Source organism: Trichomycterus rosablanca, chromosome 2 (assembly GCF_030014385.1).
Source record: "Trichomycterus rosablanca isolate fTriRos1 chromosome 2, fTriRos1.hap1, whole genome shotgun sequence".
NCBI lineage: Eukaryota > Metazoa > Chordata > Actinopteri > Siluriformes > Trichomycteridae > Trichomycterus > Trichomycterus rosablanca.
The window spans coordinates 57,942,132-57,966,959 of NC_085989.1; the positions used below are offsets into that span (position 1 = coordinate 57,942,132).

The window sequence follows — 24,828 nt, forward strand, 5'->3', positions numbered from 1 at the left end:
GAATTTCATGACCGCTTTGCTTGTGGATTCTGTTTCTAGATTTAATAAGTTATTCAGTGTTAACGGTTTCTTTATTGCCTTCTTTAATTCTTCTCTTTCTTTGGAATAATATCTGCATATAAGTAATACATGTTTTACAGTTTCTACCTCATTACAGTATGGGCACATCCCAGTGTCGTGTTTTCCTAAAATGTATAGGCCGCTGTTTAAACCTGTGTGCCCTATTCTTAGTCTAGTAATCCATGTTTCCTCCTGCCGTGAGAATGAGATGTTTTTCCTATTTGTTACCTTTTGCTGGATATTATACAAGTGTCTCCCTTTTCCTTCTTTACTCCATTTTTCCTGCCATACTTTTTGAATACCTTCTTTACATTTACATTTACATTTTCAGCATTTAGCAGACGCTTTTATCCAAAGCGACTTACACAGTGAGCGGAACACAATGAGCAATTGAGGGTTAAGGGCCTTGCTCAGGGACCCAACAGTGGCAACTTGGTGGTGGCGGGTCTTGAACCGGCAACCTTCTGTTTACTAGTCCAGTACCTTAACCACTGAGCTATCACTGGCTCTTTAATTATTGTTTTAAATTCTAATTTACTTAGTGGGATCTGTACTTCTACCTGTTCTGATTGTGTTGCTTCTTTTGCCAGCTTATCTACCCTTTCATTTCCCTCAATACCTATGTGTGCTGGAATCCAGGTGAACTGTAACTGTACATTTTGTTGATTTATTATGTAAATCATCTGATGTGCTTCATCAACCAAATCTTGTCTACTTGTGGATTTACCGGTTTGTATGCTTGTTAGAGCGGACATTGAGTCTGAACAAATTACTGTTTTATGTGGTTTAGCTTCTTCTACCCAGTGTAGTGCTAATATAATGGCCATCATCTCTGCAGTGAATATTGAGATGTGATCTGTGGTTCTCTTTTTTATTGTTCTGTTGTATTTGGGTATGTAAACTGCCACGCCCGTTTTACCTGTTGGCTCTTTAGACGCATCTGTGAATATTTGTACTACTTCATTATATGTTTCATGAAGGTACTGTTGAATGTTTTGATGACCTCTAGTCTTGATTATATTTTTTATTTCTAGATTGACTGCCGGATATACGAAAAGCCACGGCGGGATTGTGCTCATGGTAACGGTTTTATTGTATATTTCTAATTCCCATATTCTCTGCTTCTTTATCACCATACCATCCGAAACTATTTTGCACCTTGTGCCCGTACTCCCAGCATTCTTTTAAAACTTGTTTTGTGGGATGTGAACTTTCATGTCCTTTCAAGTTAACTCAGTATGCAAGAGAGGGCTTTAGCCTCCTGAGACTTAACGGTATCTCTCCTGCTTCTATTTGTAATGATGGGATAGGGGAAGTTCGAAATGCTCCACAACACAGTCTGAGAGCTTTGGCCTGCACCCTATCTAGTTCAGCTATTGTGGATTTTGCTGCTGATTTATATACTGTACTTCCATAATCAAGCTTTGATCGAATCACTGCTATGTAAATTCTTTTCAATGAGAGACCTGTTGCCCCCCAGTTGTACCCTGATAGACATTTCAGTATATTGATGGCCTTCTTACATTTATCAATTACTTTTTGTACATGAGTTTTAAAAGTGAGCTTAGAGTCGAACCACACTCCTAGATACCTAATTTCACTGACCTGTTTTAGTGTTTGTCCATATAACTTTAGGTCTATTGTAGGTCTAACCCTTTTTTTTGTGAAACAGATGTTTTGTGTTTTTTCAAATGACCATTTTTCAACCTGTCTTATTGCTGATTGCATTCTATACTGTAGGTTATCGATGTTCCGACCCCTTACCCATAATGCCCCATCATCTGCATATAACGCTCTGCTTACCCTTTGATCCACTCCATCAAAGATGTCGTTAATCATAATATTAAATAATGTTGAGCTGCATACACTTCCTTGTGGGGTACCATTTTCTATTGTGAATGTTCTTGATGACTCCACACCTACCCTGACCTCGATTGTTCTGTTTTCTAGAAAGTCCTTTATCCAATTAAACATTTTACCCCCAATTTCCATTCTATTCAGTTTCATTAAAAGGCCTTCTTTCCAAAGCATATCATACGCTTTCTCTATATCAAAAAATGTTGCGAGCACAGTTTCTTTATTAACTTGCGCTTTCCGTACTTCATTCTACAGGCAAATCACTGGGTCCATTGTTGTTCTTCCATTACGAAAACCACTCTGATAGGGTGATATCAATCCTCTACTTTCTAGTCTGTACAATAGTCTTTTGGTTATCATTCTTTCCATCAGTTTACATAGATTAGATGTTAAGGCTATAGGCCTATAGCTTTTGACCTCTGATTTGTCTTTCCCTGATTTCCCTACGGGCACTATCACTGCATGTTTCCAGTCAGTGGGCAATTTTCCTTGCTCCCAAATTGTATTATATAGCATCAATATTACATTTTTAGCTACATCCGATAACTCTTCAATCATTTTGTAGCAGATTTCATCTCTCCCTGGTGAGGTATTTTTGATGCCTATCAATGCTCTTTTTAATTCAAAAAGTGTGAATTTTTTGTCTAATATGTTTTCTCCTATTTGCTTCATTCCCAGTGCCTCTTTATTTTCTTCTATGATCCTGTTTCTTTTGTTTATTTCTTGCATGGATAGGTTTTTTGAGCTGTGTACTCTTACAAATGCTTTTGCTAGCATTTCGGCTTTTTCTCTACTTGTTATTGCTTCTAAGTTGTTATTTTTTAAAATAGGTATTGTGATGTCCCTTCTTATGCCTCCCATTTTCCTAATCATTCCCCATATGTCATTAACTTGTATCTCTGTTCCGATGTTGCCACAAAATTCTCTCCAGTACTTCCTTTTAGCCTCTTTTATAACTCTTTTTGCTTTAGCTTGTGCTTTTTTATATCCTATTAAGTTGTCAAATGTGTGATTATTTTTTAATGATTTTGAGGGCTTTTTTTCCTGCTTTTAACAGCCTTTCTACATTCGTCAGACCACCACGGTACCATTTTCTTTTTCCTTATTCCGCTTGTTTTTCCTATTGTTTCTTTTGCTGCTTCATGTATTATGTTTTTAATCCTGTTGTTTAATTCCTCAATATCTTCACCCATATTTCCCATACATTCGTTTAATTTATTGCTTGCTTTAAAACTATACATCCCCCAATTGGCCTCTCTCATTTTCCATCTTGGTCTCCAGTTTTCTTCTAGCCTTATACTCTGTTTCCTTACTTCTATCCATATAGGATAGTGATCACTACCTGTTGTATTTCCTCTATTGACTTTCCATGTGCAGAAACCTGCTATTTGCTGTGACACAATCGTGAGATCTATCGCTGATTCTAAACCGTGAGTTACGTCGTACCTAGTGCTTCTTCCATCATTTAAACACACCAACTGATTATCATCCATAAATTCCTCTACAACGTGTCCATTTCTGTCTGTTTTAGTGCTGCCCCACAGTGAGTTGTGTGCATTAAAATCTCCACATATTATAATCTTGCCTTTATCCACGTCACATATATTTTCCAACATTTCTTTTGTTAACGTTTGGCAAGGATTGTATAGGTTAATTACTTTTATTTTTGTTTTGTGAACCCAGATCTCAACTATTACCACTTCATCTTTTTCATTACTGTTGATGATTCTGTAGTTAACACCGCATTGTATAAAAGTGATTACTCCTCCGCCTATTGCAAGTGTTGATTTAAGCCATGTCTCCTGAATGCAGATAATATTGGGTTTGACTGACTGCTTCTGTATGTACTGTTTTAATTCTTGTCCATTCGCTATTATACTCCTAGCATTCCATTGTAAAATTTTTAACATCATTAATTTATATTTCCTCCATTTATTGACTGCGATTCAGTTATCCCTGTTATTAATGTTGCGTTGATGTTCTCTACTGTTATTTCTTCCATTTCTAAATACTTTTCCGCTGCTTTTGCAATTATTTTGGTCCTCTCTGTACGGCTGCTTGTTTGGGCAGAGCAATGAATTATTTCTACCATAAATGCTATAAACTTTCTTTTATCCACTACGAGGGTATCTTTGGTTATGCTACAACACTTTTGAATATTTTTAGTTGGGGGAGGTATCACTATTGGCGTTCTATTGTTGTGTTCATTTGTCTTAACCCTTCTAATTGCCTCAGCGTATGTGACCTTTTCTTTAACTTTCACATTCTGAACTTGAACTGCTTTTTTATGTGCATCACACCCTTTGTAGGCAGCACTATGCTCTTCTCCACAGTTACAACATTTAATTTTAGTTCCTTCCTCACACTTCCCATACTCGTGTTCTCCTCCACATTTAGCACAACGAAGTTTACCCCTACAAGCAGCTGCAATATGCCCAAATCGCTGACATTTAAAACATCTTGTTGGAGGGGAGATATACGGTTTAACTGTATAACTCACATACCCAATTCTAATTCTTTCAGGTATAGTCTTTTCCTCTAGGGTCATCAATATCGACATGCTTGGTCCTCTAATTCCATCTCTTGTTATTGGAAACCGTTTCACTCTTATTACTCTTATTTCTCTAACATTTTCCTTAATCTGTTCTTCAGTAATTTCTGTTGATACTCCTGATATTACACACACACTGTTAGCCCGGACATTATATTTAATCAAACATTTTTAATACAACTTACATAAATTATTAAAGTTTTTTTGCTCTACTAAAAAATGCAGAGTACAATGTACTCATTTGAGTACACATTTAAATGTGCTAAAAGATTTAAGTTTACTCAGATTAACTTAAAGTTAAGTTAAGGTAATTAAACAGAAAAACGCCCCCATTTACATGTAAGTCCGCCTTTTTTCAGCTTGCTGTTGGTGAATCAGGCAAAAATGATTTTCTTGTGTTCGGGTAGCCATTTGTTTTAACTTTTGTAACCTGTTGTTGCAAATTACTTTTTACTTTTCATTTAAGGCTTTTTGCAAAAGTAAACTTGTCTTTTGTGAAGTGGAACCTTTGTTAAACTAAATGGACAAACATTTTCTTCCTCATTATGCTATTTTTGAGTAGCATGTACACCAGTCTGATGGGACTTTTTCATCTTCCGTCCAATTTTGGTAAGTGTTGTACTTTACTTAACAATTTTGTTTAAAATAAATGATCTTAATGTTGACACTAAATAAATAATCAAACAGCGCTGCTTTATTTGCCGTGTTTAGGCTACATGCTAGCATGTTAGCATGCTAGCCTTCATACGAAGCAAAGAGTGTGCTGGCTTGCTTTATTTTAATCCTTAAATGAATGGTATTAATGTTGATATTAATACTTCTGTTTCTTTGTTTTGTTTTAGAGAGCTGCAGCCAAACATTAAGAAATCAGCTCACTGTGTGAAACTGATGACAGGTTCATGGTTACTGTGAGGAGCTGTTTGTGTTTCATCAAAACTTTATATACAGCTTGTACAGTTTTTAAGATGTTTTCTTGATATGTTATATTTTAAGTAAATACTTCTGAAGTGAAATAAAGAAAAACTATTTTATAATTCTGTCTGTTTTTCTATAAACATTTGTAATTGATATTTAAAATGTAATTAACATGAAAACTAAGAAGAAATCAATAGTTTTGTCCATTGAGCTCAAGATAATAAGTAGAATTATTGGGAAAAGCAGTTGGTATAACCAAAAAAACAAAGTTTAATCAACTTGCCTTTTAGGTGTAATAACTTAATGTTTTAAGTTATGCTAACTCAAGTTTTCTTTATACATTACTTAACTTTTTTAAGGCAACCGGTTTCCTCAAATTTTTTAAGTAGATTAAACTTATCCGGGCTTACAGTGCATGACTCTCCCTCTATCTTCCCATATTTGTGATTTAATTTCCTTTCCAAGTAATGACTTGCATTTCATTAATCCATGTTGCTGATCTCTATCTCTACATATTATCAGTAAGTTCCCATCTCTCAAAGTTTTAATAAACTTTACTTTTCCTACTAGTTTGTAGATGGCGTTGCTAATCTTCAACGGATTTACTGCGCCTGGGGTTTGAAATCTCAGAATAACTTTCCTCTCTGGTGTTTGGTTTTCCTCTGCTCCTCTTTCTCCGTCAGACTCTCTATGTTTTCTTTTCTTTCTTTTCCGACCCACTTTCTTCCATTCTTCATGGTTTGTATTTCCCTCATTTTCCGCGTCAGCTTCGTCTACCTCTATCTCACTTCCTTCCTCCACCTCACTTCCTGTGTGTCCCGGATCACACCTCAGTCCTCCTGATTTGGCCATTCTCTGGAGCCCAAACCTCCGACCGGGGAACCGTGAGTAGGAGGAACTTATACCGTGAGTGGGAGGGGCTTATATAAAAAGTGGGCGAGCCAGGGTCCTAAAGGAGCAGAATTAGAGCCGCTCTTTACCCACTATTTCATCTGTAACTTTGACGCTGTTTATCTTTTCATTTCTTCAACTTTTTTTATTTACAGACATCAGAAACATAATAAAAATACAAAACGAGTGTTCACTGTTACACTTCCACATATTTCCACCCATATTATAACTTTCAGATCTCTTTATAGAAAGGGAGTAGTAACCTATATGTATGCAGACATTTCCCCCCTTGTATCTGGTCTCAATTAAAAATGTTTACCTTGTTTATTTTATAATCACACACAGTTTTAAATCATACTGTATAACATAACATTAAAATATTTTGTAACAAATTATCATAATTTAACAACAGACTTACTGGTAAAACTATGTAAATTCAAAGCTAAAAGAACAACTGACAAAGGGATTAATTTACATTAATTGATTTTATTTTTTTGGGTGAGGGGCGCTGCGTGAGGAGCAATGTGTAAACACTGTATTGACCCGGAGTCCCTGCTCATCATGACAGGCTTGCAAAAACAGCTCCATATCCTCCCTGTGCTCAAAAACAAACAAAAAACATAAATGACAAAAGGAAGAACTCGTCTGCTTGGACTGCAAATGTTGGTACTACTGCTAGCATAATAACAGACATCCCAAGTCTCTCGGGAGCTCTGGGAGTCTCCCGCATTTACACAGCGGCTCCCTGATGCCCGCAAGTCAGATAAAATCTCCCGGAATCAAGAAACGAGCGGCCAAGAGTGCACACACACACGCACAGGCATGCAGGCGACACAGACTTTTTTCCCGATCGCGTATTAAATCCGTTATCTGATATACAATCTAGCGCACTGTGTAGGGAACAAAAATCCGTGATCTGATATACTATCTAGTGCACTATGTAGGGAACATAAATTCATATCGTAAATACTATCTAGTGCACTACGTAAGGAACAAATTCTTTTCTAATATACTATCTAGTGCACTATGTAGGGAACATTAATGTCATTTGACAGACGCTTTTATCCAAAGCGACTTACACAATGAGCAATTGAGGGTTAAGGGCCTTGCTCAGGGACCCAACAGTGGCAACTTGGTGGTGGCGAGGCTTGAACCGGCAACCTTCTGTTTACTAGTCCAGTACCTTAACCACTGAGCTATCACTGGCCCTCCAGTGTGTTCCCCCTAATGTCCCCCTAATGTGTTTGTAACGCGAACACTGGAGCAAAACCATATTCCTGCTCACAATGTGGAAAGGGTTTTACAACACAGGATCATCTGACAATACACCAGCGCATTCACACTGGAGAAAGACCATATCAGTGCTCACAGTGTGGAAAGGGTTTTAATCAACAGAGTGCTCTCAAAATACACCAGCGCATTCACACTGGTGCAAAACCTTATCACTGCTCCCAATGTGAAAAGAGTTTTAATCAACAGAGTCATCTTGAAAGACATCAGCGCATTCACACTGGAGAGAGACCTTATCACTGCTCCCAATGTGAAAAAAGTTTTAGTCGACAGAGTCATCTCGAAAGACACCAGCACATTCACAGTGGAGCACAACCTTATCCCTGCTCATAGTGTGAAAAAAGTTTTAGTCAACCAAGTTGCCTCGAAAGACACCAGCGCATTCACACTGAAGCAAAACCTTATTCCTGCTCACAGTGTGGAAAAAGTTTCAATCAACAGTGTCATCTTAAAATGCACCAGCGCATTCACACCGGAGAGAAACCATATGAGTGCTCACAGTGTGAGAAGAGTTTTACTATAAAAAGTAATCTGAAAAAACACCAGCGTGTTCACACTGGAGAAAAACCCTATCAGTGTTCACAGTGTGAGAAGAGTTTTACCACAAATGGTTATCTGAAAATACACCAGCACATTCACACCGGAGAGAAACCGTATCAGTGCTTAGAGTGCGAGAAGAGTTTTAAGCAACTGAGCATTCTGAGCAGACACCAGCGCACTCACACTGGAGAGAAACCATATTCCTGCTCACAGTGTGGAAAAAGTTTTCTTCAACAAAGTCATCTTAAAAAACACCAGCACACTCACACTGCAGAGAAAGCGTATCAGTGAGGAAAGAGTTTTACTGAGCAGAGAACTGGACAAATGAAAGGAAGTGTGTTTGTGCTCAGCAGCTCTGTAATCGTACTGTAAGCAAACTGCTGCTCCGGTATCATGTGCTCCAGGTTTTAGTTGATGGTTTCTGAATGGGATTGTGGGTCAGATGTGTGGAGAAAGAGGCCTAGAAGAAAAGCTTCTCCTCTCATGGACTGTCGGGCGTGGTCAGTCTTTATTATTGGAGACGGTAGCTGGTAGGACAGACGGAGTAATCTAGTGGATCTAAATCCAGGGTGGTGGTGACATCTGGAGATCTCAGGAGAACATTGTAATGAGGAGAGGTGTGAGTCCTACACAGAAGATCGCTCAGTAGTTAGAGCAGCTTGTTCCATTGCTTTAAAGTGGAACCTTTAGCATGTAAAGTGTAATAATGAAGAATCCTGATCAACAAAGATCCACCCACCATAAATGTTCTGGACCTCGAGGAACTGAACTTTTTAATCGCTTTTAATAAGATCAAACTATTTTCTTTTAAATACGTCAGATATTTTGTGGTTCCTGATGTTTTAGTTCATGATGAGTTAACATGATTGTGATGAACAGTAATAAAAACACGACTTTAAATAAACATTTATTTGATTTCTTTGTGTTTATAAATGATTTGCTCTATTTAAATATCACTTCTCTATAAAGTGTAGCTACAAGGTTTAAACCAGTACTCAGAAAAACAAGGTTAGATTCTCTCCTCGGTGTAGAAATAACTGGATAAGGCATTATTGCTCGTCTTTATACTATGATTCAGGTGGATACCTTCTCCCTCTCCACTGTCTGTCAGACATCAGTGGGAAACGAACCTGCAACGTACTTCTGATGACAAAATGTTCTGGTACCAACCCTGCCTGTGGGGGGTCCTAGGGGGTATTCCAGAAAGCGGGTTTAACAAACTTCAAACTTAAACCTGAACTCTGAGTGTATTTATCTCACCGTGTCATAGCCGGAGTTTTGGGTTCCAGAAAAGTGGATCAGTGTTAGATTACTCAATTCTGAGTAGATTGAACCCAGCAGATGCGTGTTCACGGATACTTTAAACAGGCATTCTCAATGGAGTGGTGATACATGGATTTACCACGGATGTGAATGAAAGAGAAAGTAGTCCGTCATATTTTACACCAGTAGAACTGTTCATTTTAATGTTTGTGTTTGCAGATCATAAAAATTTTTCAGACGTAAAAGTAATACAGCAGCGTCTGTGAAAAAGAATGTTAATGTGTGAGTTTAAATTAAATAAAAAAAAAAACCTAATATGTCAGTTGTAATATTTGTTTCAGTTTTACACATTTCTTTTCTTTCATTTACTCAATCTAGGTGTAATCCAAATACAATCAGATGCACATGGCAGCAAATAAAAATGAAATCCAAAAACCGTCAGTGTTCAAGGCTGTTCATTACATCTACAGTGAGGAAAATAATTATTTAATACACTGCTGGTTTTGCAAGTTTTCCCACCTAAGAGGCCTGTAATTTTTATCGTAGTAACACTTCAACTGTGGGAGACAGAATCTAAAAAAAAAAAATCCAGATAATCACATTGTATTATTTTTAAATAATTAATTTGCATTTTATTGCATGAAATAAGTATATGATCACCAGCAAGAATTCTGGCTCTCACAGACCTGTTAGTTTTTCTTTAAGAAGCTCCTCCTATTCTGTACTCATTACCTGTATTTATTTTACCTGTTTGAATTTGTTATCTGTTTAAAAGACACCTGTCCACACACTCAATCACACTCCAACCTCCTCACCATGGCCTAAGCTGTCTAACCTCTTGAGACCCTGCGGTCACATATGAGAACATTACATTTTGGCTTTGTTATGCCTTATTCCTTGACCTGCTAAACTTAGACCGATTGTCCCCATTAGTGGACACTTTTGTCTGCCATCTAGTGGTAGCAAAAGTACTAGAAACTAATAAAGTTTGTTTCTTTATTAAGATTTTAACGTCATGTTTTACACTTTGGTTACATTCATGACAGAAACGGTAGTTACTCATTACACAAGATTCAGGTTATATCAAACACAGTCATGGACAATTCAGTGTCTCCAATTCACCTCACTTGCATGTCTTTGGACTGTGGGAGGAAACCAGAGCACCCGGGGGAAACCCACACGACAACATGCAAACTCCACAGAGAAAGGACCCGGACCGCTCCATCTGGGGATCGAACCCAGGACCTTCTTGCCGTGACAGTGTGCAACAGTGCTACCCACTGAGCCACCGTGCTGCCCAATTAATAAGGTTAAAAACAAAAGGAATAGAAAAAATGCATTGAAAAAATCAAAGCTCGGGTCTCAGGAGGCTAAGGACACCAGAGACAAAATTGTGGACCTACACAAGGCTGGGATGGGCTACAGGATGGGCTACTGGACAATAGCAAGCAGCTTGGTGAGACAGCAACAACTGTTGGCGCAATTATTAGAAAATGGAAGAAACACAAAATGACTGTTTTTTGGGACCAACTCCACTCGCCGTGTTTGGAGGATGTAGATGGATGAGTACAACTGTCCCAACCGTGAAGCATGGGGGTGGAAACATCATACTTTGGGGGTGCTTTTCTGCAAAGGGGACAGGACGACTGCACCGTATTGAAGGGAGGATGGATGGGGTCATGTATAGCGAGATTTTGGCCAACAACCTCCTTCCCTCAGTAAGAGCATTGAAGATGGGGCGTGGCTGGGTCTTCCAGCATGACCTGAAACACACAGCCAGGGCAACTAAGGAGTGGCTCCGTAAAAATTTCAAGGTCCTGGAGTGGCCTAGCCAGTCTCCAGACCTGAACCCAATAGAAAATCTTTGGAGGAAGCGAAAACTCAATGTTGCCCAACGACAGCCCCGAAACCTGAAAGATCTGGAGAAGATCTGTATGGAGGAGTGGGCCAAAATCCCTGCTGCAGTGTGTGCAAACTTGGTCAAGAACTACAGGAAACGTCTGACCTCTGTAAAGGTTTCTGTACCAAATATTAACTTCTGTTTTTCCATTGTATCAAATACGTATTTCATGCAATAAATAAATAAATTGTATATATATAGATATATATATGCCCTGTTTTAAGTAACAATCATGTTTTTTTGTTTAATTATGTTTATTTCAGCTTACTAAACTGTGTGTGTGTGTTAAAGGTGTTTTATATTAATCCATAACCTTCAATCCATAATGTTATAATTAATGTTATAACAAGCCTTTTTATTAATATTATAATTATTGTGATTAATAATATTGCAACTGCCCCTTGTGGCAACCGTCCCAACTCTCCCCGAATTGACTGACTGTGATAAAAACGGAAAGGTTCACAGAGAAATTCATCAGGAAATGACAGGATGTTTAATCTGAGTTTAATGACTCGTTCCTGACTAAGATCTCTTCGAATAATTATCGAGTGCGTCGGTATTTACTGGATCCTGGAGTAAAGGTCAGGTTTACATGACAAAAGTGCGGTGAGGTTTAAGTGTAACCCCGGGTTAGGTTTAGGTGTAATCCTGGGTTAGGTTTAAGTGTAACCCCGGGCTAGGTTTAAATGTAACCCCGGGTTAGGTTTAAGTGTAACCCCGGGTTAGGTTTAAGTGTAACCCCGGGTTACACCCCGGCAGACACGTGCACAGATAGACCCCTAGTGGTGCTCAAGCACCTGCCCTTTTGCCCTGGATGAGAAAAGTGCCCTTTCTGCTGGAGCCCAATTTATTTCTGCATTCATCAATATTTAAAAATAAAAAATCACCCTCTTTGTCATCAATTGCCCCCAAAAGTGTTTTGATATCTGACGGGCATTTGTTTGAGTTCTTGTGAGAATTCTGTCCTGAGAATTTAAAGACAGTTTTACTGTTTTACAAATTAGACAAGTTCACTAGTTTGAGCACAAATATTTTGCCGGAGAATGTCAAATAGCTCTCACAGTAAAGTGTTGAAAATAGATACAAACATACAATATTTTATAATTACAGCATCCTGGCCAAAACGCTGTGTAGGAAAAGTCACCTTTAGTCAAGGAGTTATTTTCATGTAAGCATTTATACTTCAACAGTTGAGGTTTACAAATGAGGAATAATTTTGCTGGGTAATTAACATTACAAACTAATATATGTAGAAGGCTAAATATAATGCTCTATGATATAGAACAGCATACAAAAAATGATGAATAAATAGGAAAATGTTATTTAGCTGTCTATTTGATTTTATTGGCATAATAATAGACCCATTGTTAACATTAACTACCCAAAGTGGGTTTCTGATTTGAAATCAAAAGTAGGTCTTAAGTTGAGCTACATGACAGTCTGGTGAGGTAAATTGATACTAGTAATGGTATATTATTAGTGTAATGCTTCAACTCTGTCAGAAAACAGTAAAATGATGTATACTGTGTTCTCCCCTTTATGGAGATTCAGTAAGTCACTCTTGATTATTATGCACGACCTTGATTTATCTCATTTATAAATTTTGCAGCATAATGCCAAGAAAAGAAAGGTTACAAAAGCAGAAAGAAAAGGAACTACAGCAAGCAGCTCAGGGTAGGAGCTCTCTTTTATCCTGGATTAGGCAAATCTACCAGTAAAGCAAATGAGGGAGATGTATCAGTATCAGTTGTTTGGCTATTAAAAAGCGTGCACAATATGGCCTTGTTTTTGCCTGTTTTTCATTTATTTATGCAATTTGATAATTTGAGTTATTTGATTAGATGTGTATTGATTGTGTTAATCACAATTAATACACATATTTTAATTATTAATAACAAAAATAAATATATAAGTTAAATATCCTATTGTGTTGTTGTTTTTTTTATTAATAATTTGGCGATGGGTGCCCTTTTTTTGGCTTGAGCACCTGCCCCCAAAAATGTCTGTGCACGTGCCTGAACCCCGGGTTAGGGTTAAGTTAACCTACTTGCTGGCAGGTTATAGTATTGTTATAGTAACTGACACAGGCTCTTTTAATCTCGGTTTCTGGAACAGAAAACCTCGAGTTTTCATTAATTCTGAGTTCACTTACCCGGTTTAATCACTTAACCCGCTTTCTGGAATACCCCCCAGAGCATTAAAGAATTGAGCAAAATATTTCGTTATTTAAGGAGCACCATGTGCTGGTAAATAAGATTGAGTGTAAATGATTAAACAGAGTGAATTATAATGAAGAGCACCACGACCTTGATCAGGATAAATCCAGCTGAATGAATGAATGAATGTGTTGATATCAGTTCTCACACTGCAGTCCAGTAGAGGCGCTAATAAACCTGAACCCTGTAGATCCACCAGCTCAGTTTAAATAAGAAGAAAAAGCTTCATCAGCTGATGTGTTTGTACTAAAGTGAATCATGTGTAAGTAAAATCTTCATTTATTGATTTATTTCAACACACAAACTGCTCCGCTAGCACAATCATCTGGCCCGAGTGTCAGAATCGGGCCAGAATCAGTGTAGCCAGATGCGGTCCAGTTGTTACCACAGCTGGGTTTGGCTGGTGCTCGTGGAAACGCGTGCGCGCCGACGCTGGTTGTCCAGCTGTGGTCCAGCGTCCGGAACAGCGTCACCATAGCAACAGTGCGACGCGAGCCGTTAAAAAAAGAGTTAAACATTTAATCTGAACTTTTTACTTAGCAAAAAGTAAACAGAAAGTATATTAATGAGTTCTGGATTAATGGAAATGGAATCTGTTAGGTAATGTTATCTAGTCAGTTTCAGGTTAACTAAAATGAAACTAAAAGCTAAAAGGCTAACAGTTTCTAGCATTAGAGAACAGCTGCTAAATAATTGAAGCTCATTGAATACTGTGGATAACGTTAACTTAAAAACTACAATAAGCATCAATAATAATAATAATTATAATAATAATAATAATAGTAATACAATAATAAGCAACAGACGACCTACCATCTCGACCTACCAAAGCTTTTAGCTTTTAGGGCCAGTGATAGCTCAGTGGTTAAGGTACCGGACTAGTAAACAGAAGGTTGCCGGTTCAAGCCCCGCCACCACCAAGTTGCCACTGTTGGGTCCCTGAGCAAGACCCTTAACCCTAAATTGCTCATCGTGTTCCGCTCACTGTGTAAGTCGCTTTGGATAAAAGCGTCTGCTAAATGCTGAAAATGTAAATGTAATCTCTGACTGTACATCCACAAGGTGGACCAACAAAACAGGTGTGTACAATAATAGAGTGGACAGTAAGTGGACTCATTGTTTAAAAAGTCCAGCAACACTGCTGTGTGTGATCCTTTTAAACCAGCACAACACACACTAACACACCACCGTGTCACTGCAGTGCTGAGAATGATCCACCACCCATAATACTTGCTCTGAGGTGGTCCTGTGGGGGACCTGACCATTGAAGAATTAGGTAAAAGGGGGCTAACAAAGTATGCAGAGGAACTGATGGACGACATGGAACTGTGTTGCTACAAAGTGCTTCTATATGGTTAGTGGAGCTGATAGAAACAGAGTGTACATACAAGGAGGTGGTTTTAATGTTGTGGCTGATTGGTGTATTATTTGGTATTGTATTTAGTTACATTTGTAAAAGACCGTGGCAGTCTTTTCAGTGACTTCAGTGCAACTGTTCTCTTTAACCCCTTTTCCACCGACGCGGCACGGAGCCCGTTCCGGTTCCCGAACTTGACTTTGAACCGGTTCCGCGTGTTTTCACCGGAAAAAAGAGGTTCTAGACAGTGAACTAGCGGGCCAATCTGGCACCACAGAATACTTGGTTTTTCAGCCCGAACCGTGACGTCACCTGTGGCCGTGTCATGTTGTACAGCATAGCGACAGCAACAATGGCGTCAGCTGGGGTCTCGTATGGAGCTTAATGCTGCATTTTTATCTTTTAAACTTCACCTGATTACATTTTGAGCCATTTCCCCCCCCTTTTTTTTTTTAAAGCGCCTTTAAAAATGTGAATTGTGTGATATGACGTGGTAAAAGTGACCCGGACAGAACGAAACACGCTTAACGTGAAAAATAAAGCGTGAAACTTTTTCAACTCCCCGAGCTGCATAAACACACGTGAAGTGAATCCAGTTAAACACAGATACACGTGGTATTTTAGAGTAGATTTCATGTTTATTTCACACAGATGTTTGTTCGTGTTGTGGAATTTTAGTGTTTTATCTCTCGAGTCGAGCGCTAAGTAAATCCACTATTAGTACCGAGAGTCGCTGTGAAACCGAAGTGCAAACCGCTTCTCACGGTAATGAACTAAAGAAAACAACAACTGAGACAAACACGTCACGTCTTCTCATCACCGATTGTTAGATCGATGCTTTTTACATAAAAACTAACATCTGTAACAGCAGCACAAATCCCCACAAATAATCTACACACTCCGCCATGATATTACTGCTCTTAACTTTCGTTAAGTAACGCCCACCGTTGATGACGCTGCTTAGTTCTTAAAAACTGGTGGAAACACGCGTCGGTTCTCTACAGAACACCAAGGTTCAGAGAAACCTGAACAGAACCGGTTCAAGAACATTGTTTATTTTTGTGGAAAAGGGGTAATAGTGTGACTAAATAAATGGAACACAATTATTTGTCCAAAAACGTATTTTTATAGAAAGTTATTTTAAAAGTTAATTGTAGATGACAGTTAACTTAACTGAAGTGTCTGTACTTCTTTATATTATTTCTATTATGGGAATTATTTCTGTTACTTTTTCTTTCTCACTACTAAAAATACTTTTTACTAAAATACTTGTTAGTATACTTGTTATACTTGAGTTTTCTCTCTGACATTGCAGTAAACATGGACAGCAAGTAGAACTTTGCTAATTCGTTGGCCTGTAAAAGATCAGCACTATGCACCATGTTAATAAACTCAGACATGAATGTGAATTAGACAGACTCTGAGCTGAAATAAATGGTAGACCTCCATCTGGTAGACGGGGCTATTAGATGTACAGAACAACGTCAACAGAATGTCCCGTCTCTAAATAGATAAATAAATAAACAAAAAATACAGAATCTAAATTGCACAGATTTTCTATTTCAGGTTATTTACTGCAATAAACTAGCAGATTTACTAAAACTGAATAATAGGCTTTCAGTCTGTTAATCCCTATCTGAACCCCTATACTTCTGCAGGTACAGTGAGAGAATTAATTCTGCAGCAAAGCAGTCGATGAGGAAATAGAAAAATATATGAAAAGATGGCGGCATAAAAAAAGACTGGAAAAAGCAAGACCAAAAGAAAAGTGAAGAACTTTACCTATATATATATATATATATATATATATACAGTGCCTTGCAAAAGTATTCGGTCCCCTTGAACTTTTCAACCTTTTGCCACATTTCAGGCTTCAAACATAACGATATGAAATTGTAATTTTTTGTGAAGAATCAACAACAAGTGGGACACAATCGTGAAGTAGAACGAAATTTATTGGATATTTTAAACTTTTTTTAGAAATAAAAAACTAAAAAGTGGGGCGTGCAATATTATTCAGCCCCTTTACTTTCAGTGCAGCAAACTCACTCCAGAAGTTCAGTGAGGATCTCTGAATGATCCAATGTTGACCTAAATGACTGATGGTGATAAATAGAATCCACCTGTGTGTAATCAAGTCTCCGTATAAATGCACCTGCTCTGTGATAGTCTCAGAGTTCTGTTTAAAGCGCAGAGAGCATCATGAAGACCAAGGAACACACCAGGCAGGTCCGAGATACTGTTGTGGAGAAGTTTAAAGCCGGATTTGGATACAAAAAGATTTCCCAAGCTTTAAACATCTCAAGGAGCACTGTGCAAGCGATCATATTGAAATGGAAGGAGTATCAGACCACTGCAAATCTACCAAGACCCGGCCGTCCCTCTAAACTTTCAGCTCAAACAAGGAGAAGACTGATCAGAGATGCAGCCAAGAGGCCCATGATCACTCTGAATGAACTGCAGAGATCTACAGCTGAGGTGGGAGACTCTGTCCATAGGACACAATCAGTCGTAAACTGCACAAATCTGGCCTTTATGGAAGAGTGGCAAGAAGAAAGCCATTTCTCAAAGATATCTATAAAAAGTCACCTGGGAGACACACCAAACATGTGGAAGAAGGTGCTCTGGTCAGATGAAACCAAAATCGAACTTTTTGGCCACAATGCAAAACGTTATGTTTGGCGTAAAAGCAACACAGCTCATCACCCTGAACACACCATCCCCACTGTCAAACATGGTGGTGGCAGCATCATGGTTTGGGCCTGCTTTTCTTCAGCAGGGACAGGGAAGATGGTTAAAATTGATGGGAAGATGGATGGAGCCAAATACAGGACCATTCTGGAAGAAAACCTGTTGCAGTCTGCAAAAGACCTGAGACTGGGACAGAGATTTATCTTCCAACAAGACAATGATCCAAAACATAAAGCAAAATCTACAATGGAATGGTTCACAAATAAACGTATCCAGGTGTTAGAATGGCCAAGTCAAAGTCCAGACCTGAATCCCATCGAGAATCTGTGGAAAGAGCTGAAAACTGCTGTTCACAAACGCTCTCCATCCAACCTCACTGAGCTCGAGCTGTTTTGCAAGGAAGAATGGGCAAAAATGTCTGTCTCTCGATGTGCAAAACTGATAGAGACATACCCCAAGCGACTTGCAGCTGTAATCGCAGCAAAAGGTGGCGCTACAAAGTATTAACGCAAGGGGGCTGAATAATATTGCACGCCCCACTTTTCAGTTTTTTATTTCTAAAAAAAGTTTAAAATATCCAATAAATTTCGTTCCACTTCACGATTGTGTCCCACTTGTTGTTGATTCTTCACAAAAAATTACAATTTCATATCGTTATGTTTGAAGCCTGAAATGTGGCAAAAGGTTGAAAAGTTCAAGGGGGCCGAATACTTTTGCAAGGCACTGTATATACTGGTGCTGGTCATAAAATTAGAATATCATGAAAAAGTTGATTTATTTCAGTAATTCCATTCAAAAAGTGAAACTTGTATATTATATTCATTCATTACACACAGACTGATATATTTCAAATGTTTAATTCTTTTAATTTTGATGATTATAACTGACAACTAATGAAAACCCCAAATTCAGTATCTCAGAAAATTAGAATATTACTTAAGATCAATACAAAAAAAGGATTTTTAGAAATGTTGGCCAACTGAAAAGTATGAAGATGAAAAGTATGAGCATGTACAGCACTCAATACTTAGTTGGGGCTCCTTTTACCTGGATTACTGCAGCAATGCGGCGTGGCATGGAGTCCATCAGTCTGTGGCACTGCTCAGGTGTTATGAGAGCCCAGGTTGCTCTGATAGTGGCCTTCAGCTCTTCTGAATTGTTGGGTCTGGCGTATCGCATCTTCCTCTTCACAATACCCCATAGATTTTCTATGGGGTTAAGGTCAGGCGAGTTTGCTGGCCAATTAAGAACAGGGATACCATGGTCCTTAAACCAGGTACTGGTAGCTTTGGCACTGTGTGCAGGTGCCAAGTCCTGTTGGAAAATGAAATCTGCATCTCCATAAAGTTGGTCAGCAGCAGGAAGCATGAAGTGCTCTAAAACTTCCTGTTAAACGGCTGCGTTGACCTTGGACCTCAGAAAACACAGTGGACCAACACCAGCAGATGACATGGCACTCCAAACCATCACTGACTGTGGAAACTTTACACTGGACCTCAAACAACGTGGATTCTGTGCCTCTCCTCTCTTCCTCCAGACTCTGGGACCTTGATTTCCAAAGGTAATGCAAAATTTACTTTCATCAGAGAACATAACTTTGGACCACTTAGCAGTCCTTTTTGTCTTTAGCCCAGGCGAGACGCTTCTGACGCTGTCTCTTGTTCAAGAGTGGCTTGGCACAAGGAATGTGACAGCTGAAACCCATGTCTTGCATACGTCTGTGCGTGGTGGTTCTTGAAGCACTGACTCCAGCTGCAGTCCACTCTTTGTGAATCTCCCCCACATTTTTGAATGGGTTTTGTTTCACAATCCTCTCCAGGGTGCGGTTATCCCTATTGCTTGTACACTTTTTTCTACCACATCTTTTCCTTCCCTTCGCCTCTCTATTGAAATATATCAGTATGTGTGTAATGAATGAATATAATATACAAGTTTCACTTTTTGAATGGAATTACTGAAATAAATCAACTTTTTCATGATATTCTAATTTTATGACCAGCACCTGTATATACAGTGGGGCCAAAAAGAATTTAGTCAGCCACTGATTGTGCAGGTTCTCCTACTTAGAAAGATGAGAGAGGTCTGTAATTTTCATCATAGCTACACTTCAACTATGAGGGACAAAATCAGAAAAAAAATCCAGGAAATCACATTGTAGGATTTTTAAAGAATTTATTTGTAAATATGGTGGAAAATAAGTATTTGGTCAATAACAAAAGTTCAACTCAATACTTTGTAACATAACCTTTGTTGGCAATGACAGAGGTCAAACGTTTCCTGTAAGTCTTCACCAGGTTTGCACACACTGTAGCTGGTATTTTGGCCCATTCCTCCATGCAGATCTCCTCTAGAGCAGTGATTTTTTGGGGCTGTCGCTGGGCAACACGGACTTCACAAATTTTCTATGGGGTTGAGGTCTGGAGACTGGCTAGGCCACTCCAGGACCTTGAAATGCTTTTTACGGAGCCACTCCTTCGTTGCCCGAGCGGTGTGTTTGGGATCATTGTCATGCTGGAAGACCCAGCCACGTTCCATCTTCAATGCTCTCACTGATGGAAGGAGGTTTTGGCTTAAAATCTCACGATACATGGCCCCGTTCATTCTTCCCTTAACACGGATCAGTCGTCCTGTCCCCTTTGCAGAAAAACAGCCCCAAAGCATGATGTTTCCACCCCCATGCTTCACAGTAGGTATGGTGTTCTTGGGTTCTTCTTCTTCCTCCAAACACGACGAGTTGAGTTTTTACCAAAAAGTTCCATTTTGGTTTCATCTGACCACATGATATTCTCCCAATCCTCTTCTGGATCATCCATATGCTCTCTGGCAAACTTCAGATGGGCCTGGACATGTACTGGCTTAAGCAGGGGGACACGCCTGGCACTGCAGGATTTGAGTCCCTCTCGGCGTAGTGTGTTACTGATGGTAGCCTTTGTTACTTTGGTCTCAGCTCTCTGCAGGTCATTCATCAGGTCCCTCCGTGTAGTTCTGGGATTTTTGCTCACCGTTCTCATGATCATTTTGACCCCACGGGATGAGATCTTGCGTGGGGCCCCAGATCGAGGGAGATTATCAATGGACTTGTATGTCTTCCATTTTTTTACAATTGCTCCCACAGTTGTTTTATTCACACCAACCTGCTTGCCTATTGTAGATTCACTCTTCCCAGCCTGGTGCAGGTCTACAATTTTCTTCCTGGTGTCCTTCGACAGCTCTTTGGTCTTGGCCATGGTTGAGTTTGGAGTCTGACTGTTTGAGGCTGTGGACAGGTGTCTTTTATACAGATAACGAGGTCAAACAGGTGCCATTAATACAGGTAACGAGTGGAGGACAGAAGAGCTTTTTAAAGAAGAAGTTACAGGTCTGTGAGAGCCAGAAATCTTGCTTGTTTGTTATTGACCAAATACTTATTTTCCACCATAATTTACAAATAAATTCTTTAAAAATCCTACAATGTGATTTCCTGGATTTTTTTTCTCATTTTGTCTCTCATAGTTGAAGTGTAGCTATGATGAAAATTACAGACCTCTCTCATCTTTCTAAGTAGGAGAACCTGCACAATCAGTGGCTGACTAAATACATTTTGGCCCCACTGTATATACAGTATATATACTATTATGTATGTATAGGATAGTATTAATATTTGCCATATTTATGAACCCCATTGAGAATCTGTATGATGTGCTGGAGAATACTTTATGCAGTGCTCCAAATCTCCTCAATATCATCAGTACAAGATCTTGGGGAAAAATTTATGCAACTCTGGACAGAAATAAATGTTGTGACATTGCAGAAGCTTGTGGAAACGATTCCACAGCGAATGAGTACCGTAATCAAAGCTAAAGGCGCTACAACCAAATATTAGAGTGTGTGATCTTTTTTTTTTTGGCCAGGCAGTGTATATGTTATTTTCTCAGTTGTCTCATATAGCTGTCATTTTGGTTCACTTTTATAATATTCTGATTATTATTTTTTAATATTCTGATTATTATTATTATACTACCTGCTGCAATTATATTAATAAAATACTTTCTGCTGCACAATCTGTAGTTAATCTGTAGTATAAATGTACTATTTTATCTATGATGATGTGAAAGGAGAAGAAAACGGTAAATAAATAGTATCGCAGTGTTTCGGGGGCTATTCCGGCCCAGTTATGGGAGAGTCGATGGAGATCTGGCATCCGGATTTGACCAGATGTGACAGGCTCCGCTGGTAGGAGCTGCGCCGGAAGTGGGCCACAATTACACGGTTAGCTGGGTGCTCCGCTAACTGTTTACATCCTACATGATTCAGTACCGACGAATCAATTAATCTAAACCGATCCAGCAAGTTGAATCAATTAAGCGTAACTGATTCAGTTTTATAGAAACGTATTAAGTTCTTTTAGTTTTGTTTACAGGTTTTTACAGCTTTATAGAAACTTATTAAGGTATTTTACATTTCCTCATTTATTCATATATTGATGGAATTTCAGGTGACGGATCTCCAGTGGACCGACAGCTTGAAGGTTTCCAGATGAAGCCTGTGAAGAAGGAAGAACCTGAAGATGAAGATGAACTCGGTAAACTCATTTATTTATCTTGAACAGCGACTACAAGTGATGTGATGAATGACTAACAATTACTAACAGTGTTTATTATTTATAATGTTATAAATGTGTTTTATTATTTTCTGTTTCAGAACTGAACAAGGATTCCTCCTGCTCCTCGTGTCCACGTTCCTCTACAACCCAAAATCACCTCCACAATCACATCAAGAGCTGCAACCATGATAAAGATGATGCACTGGTGAAGATTAAGACTGAACATGAGGATCTGACGCCCACCAGAAGCTCCAGTAATCAGCAAACGTCCTCTGGTACTGTCAGCATTAACACCTCTCTCAGTCCCACACAGGAAGAAGGAAACGTCTGCTCACAGTGCGGTAAGAGCCTCAGTACCCAGAGTTATCTCAAAATACACCAGCGCATTCACACTGGAGAGAAACCGTATTCCTGCTCACAGTGTGGGAAGAGCTTCAGTACCCGGGGGGCTCTCAGAAAACACCAGCGCATTCACACTGGAGAAAAACCGTATTCCTGCTCACAGTGTGGAAAGAGTTTTACATTGCGGGGTCATCTGAAAGTACACCAGCGCATTCACACTGGAGAAAAACCATATTCCTGCTCACAGTGTGGAACAAGTTTTACAACACAGGGTCAGTTGACAATACACCAGCGCGTTCACACTGGAGAAAAGCCATATCAGTGCTCACAATGTGGGAAGAGTTTTCTTCAACAGAGTGATCTCAAAATACACCAGCGCATTCACACAGGAGAGAAACCGTATTATTGCTCACAGTGTGAAAGGTGTTTTAGTCGACAGAGTCATCTCGAAAGCCATCAGCGCATTCACACTGGAGAGAGGCCTTATCAGTGTTTACAGTGTGAGAAGAGTTTTACAACAGGAAGTTATCTGAAAATACACCAGCACATTCACACTGGAGCAAAACCTTATTGCTGCTCACAGTGTGGAAAAAGTTTCCTTCAACAGTGTCATCTCAATATACACCAGCGCATTCACACCGAAGAGAAAGCGCATCAGTGAGGAAAGAGTTTTACTGATCAGAGAACTGAAAGACAAATGAAAGGAAGTCTTTAATGAGACTGAGTGAACTTAAAAATCACCAGCGCATTCACACTGAAGAGAGAACATGTCAGTGCTCACAGTGTGGGAGGAGTTTGAAGTGTTTAATGTTGCATTTCTAAATGAATCAGTGAAAGTTATTATTAAAGTTCTTCCTTTTCTTGTAATAGCAGTTTGTGCACTGAACTATAAACCCCCTTAACCCCTTAATGCCTGAATTTATTCATAATTATATATAAAAATATAATTATTTGTGCTTTTGCTTTAAAGCCGATGCTACATTAAGTGGAGATTGTTAATTTGTCCATAGCACATAAACTAGATATAAATGTAGGTATGTTGCAAATTAGCGACAACAGGCATAAATGCCAAAATAGTAAAAAATATTTAAAAAAAGTAATGAAACACATTTTCCCGTCTCAGGTATGTAGACTGACTGACAGACAGACAGACAGACAGACAGACAGACAGACAGACAGACAGACAGACAGATAGAGATACATACATACATAGATACAGTGTATCACAAAAGTGAGTACACCCCTCACATTTCTGCAGATATTTAAGTATATCTTTTCATGGGACAACACTGACAAAATGACACTTTGACACAATGAAAAGTAGTCTGTGTGCAGCTTATATAACAGTGTTAATTTATTCTTCCCTCAAAATAACTCAATATACAGCCATTAATGTCTAAACCACCGGCAACAAAAGTGAGTACACCCCTTAGTGAAAGTTCCTGAAGTGTCAATATTTTGTGTGGCCACCATTATTTCCCAGAACTGCCTTAACTCTCCTGGGCATGGAGTTTACCAGAGCTTCACAGGTTGCCACTGGAATGCTTTTCCACTCCTCCATGACGACATCACGGAGCTGGCGGATATTCGAGACTTTGCACTCCTCCACCTTCCGCTTGAGGATGCCCCAAAGATGTTCTATTGGGTTTAGGTCTGGAGACATACTTGGCCAGTCCATCACCTTTACCCTCAGCCTCTTCAATAAAGCAGTGGTCGTCTTAGAGGTGTGTTTGGGGTCATTATCATGCTGGAACACTGCCCTGCAACCCAGTTTCCGGAGGGAGGGGATCATGCTCTGCTTCAGTATTTCACAGTACATATTGGAGTTCATGTGTCCCTCAATGAAATGTAACTCCCCAACACCTGCTGCACTCATGCAGCCCCAGACCATGGCATTCCCACCACCATGCTTGACTGTAGGCATGACACACTTATCTTTGTACTCCTCACCTGATTGCCACCACACATGCTTGAGACCATCTGAACCAAACAAATTAATCTTGGTCTCATCAGACCATAGGACATGGTTCCAGTAATCCATGTCCTTTGTTGACATGTCTTCAGCAAACTGTTTGCGGGCTTTCTTGTGTAGAGACTTCAGAAGAGGCTTCCTTCTGGGGTGACAGCCATGCAGACCAATTTGATGTAGTGTGCGGCGTATGGTCTGAGCACTGACAGGCTGACCCCCCACCTTTTCAATCTCTGCAGCAATGCTGACAGCACTCCTGCGCCTATCTTTCAAAGACAGCAGTTGGATGTGACGCTGAGCACGTGCACTCAGCTTCTTTGGACGACCAACGCGAGGTCTGTTCTGAGTGGACCCTGCTCTTTTAAAATGCTGGATGATCTTGGCCACTGTGCTGCAGCTCAGTT

The 24,828-nt window shown here is 39.3% G+C and overlaps 1 long non-coding RNA gene and 1 pseudogene across 1 annotated transcript; both read left to right on the plus strand.

Annotated features, from left to right (window-relative positions):
- LOC134302867 (zinc finger protein 208-like) overlaps positions 1-8,395 on the plus strand; it is a 108,520-nt pseudogene extending 100,125 nt beyond the window's left edge.
- Positions 4,696-5,502, plus strand: LOC134336215 (uncharacterized). The gene is made up of 2 exons (XR_010015697.1): positions 4,696-5,077; positions 5,311-5,502. It is a non-coding gene; the product is annotated as an uncharacterized LOC134336215 (long non-coding RNA).
- Positions 8,396-24,828: the final 16,433 nt, after the last annotated feature.